The sequence below is a fragment of the Perkinsus marinus genome, assembly GCF_000006405.1.
Source record: "Perkinsus marinus ATCC 50983 genomic scaffold scf_1104296937452, whole genome shotgun sequence".
Classification (NCBI taxonomy): Eukaryota; Perkinsozoa; order Perkinsida; family Perkinsidae; genus Perkinsus; species Perkinsus marinus.
In genome coordinates this window covers 1-1,217 of record NW_003213833.1, presented here as the reverse complement: position 1 = coordinate 1,217, position 1,217 = coordinate 1, and the positions used below count along the sequence as shown (strand labels likewise).

At 45.3% G+C, this 1,217-nt stretch overlaps 5 non-coding genes across 5 annotated transcripts; all 5 read right to left on the bottom strand.

Annotated features, from left to right (window-relative positions):
- Positions 1 to 86: 86 nt before the first annotated feature.
- Positions 87 to 159, bottom strand: Pmar_PMAR016974. The gene has a single exon. It is a non-coding gene; the product is annotated as a tRNA-Thr (tRNA).
- A 147-nt stretch (positions 160 to 306) lies between these two features.
- Pmar_PMAR016973 lies at positions 307 to 379 on the bottom strand. Its single transcript has one exon. It is a non-coding gene; the product is annotated as a tRNA-Thr (tRNA).
- A 146-nt stretch (positions 380 to 525) lies between these two features.
- Pmar_PMAR016972 lies at positions 526 to 598 on the bottom strand. The gene has a single exon. It is a non-coding gene; the product is annotated as a tRNA-Thr (tRNA).
- A 146-nt stretch (positions 599 to 744) lies between these two features.
- Positions 745 to 817, bottom strand: Pmar_PMAR016971. The gene has a single exon. It is a non-coding gene; the product is annotated as a tRNA-Thr (tRNA).
- Positions 818 to 963: 146 nt separating this feature from the next.
- Pmar_PMAR016970 lies at positions 964 to 1,036 on the bottom strand. The gene has a single exon. It is a non-coding gene; the product is annotated as a tRNA-Thr (tRNA).
- Positions 1,037 to 1,217: the final 181 nt, after the last annotated feature.

The window sequence follows — 1,217 nt, the reverse complement described above, 5'->3', positions numbered from 1 at the left end:
AATTCAAGTGGTGCAACAAATTTGGTACTAAATTTCAGTGAAAAATTACGAAATGCAGTCGGTTTCCGACAAACGAACTCAGAGCAAGCCTTCTGCCGGAGTTGAACCGACGACCTCCCGCTTACTAAGCGGGTGCTCTACCAACTAAGCTAAGAAGGCACGATCTTGCAAGTCTAAAGTCTAACCATGTCGTGAAATTTCTCAATGAAACGCATACCACAATTCAAGTGGTGCAACAATTTGGTACTAAATTTCAGTGGAAAAATTACGAAATTCAGTCGGTTTTCGACAAACGGACTCAGAGCTAAACTTCTGCCGGAGTTGATCCGACGACCTCTCGCTTACTAGGCGGGTGCTCTACCAACTAAGCTAAGAAGGCACGTTCCCTCGAGTGTGGAGTCTAACCATGCCATAGAATTTCACAATGGAACGCATACCACAATTCAAGTGGTGCAACAATTTGGTACTAAATTTCAGTGAAAAATTACGAAATGCAGTCGGTTTTCGACAAACGGACTCAGAGCTAGCCTTCTGCCGGAGTTGAACCGACGACCTCCCGCTTACTAAGCGGGTGCTCTACCAACTAAGCTAAGAAGGCACGTTCCCTCGAGTGTGGAGTCTAACCATGTCGTGAAATTTCTCAATGAAACGCATACCACAATTCAAGTGGTGCAACAATTTGATACTAAATTTCAGTGAAAAATTACGAAATTCAGTCGGTTTTCGACAAACGGACTCAGAGCTAGCCTTCTGCCGGAGTTGAACCGACGACCTCCCGCTTACTAAGCGGGTGCTCTACCAACTAAGCTAAGAAGGCACGTTCCCTCAAGTGTAAAGTCTAACCATGTCTTGAAATTTCACAATGAAACGCATACCACAATTCAAGTGGTGCAACAATTTGATACTAAATCTCAGTGAAAAATTACGAAATGCAGTCGGTTTCCGACAAGCGGACTCAGAGCTAGCCTTCTGCCGGAGTTGAACCGACGACCTCCCGCTTACTAAGCGGGTGCTCTACCAACTAAGCTAAGAAGGCACGTTCCCTCGAGTGTGGAGTCTAACCATGCCATAGAATTCCACAATGAAACGCATACCACAATTCAAGTGGTGCAACAATTTGGTACTAAATTTCAGTGAAAAATTACGAAATTCAGTCGGTTTTCGACAAACGGACTCAGAGCTAGCCTTCTGCCGGAGTGAACCGACGACCTCCCGCT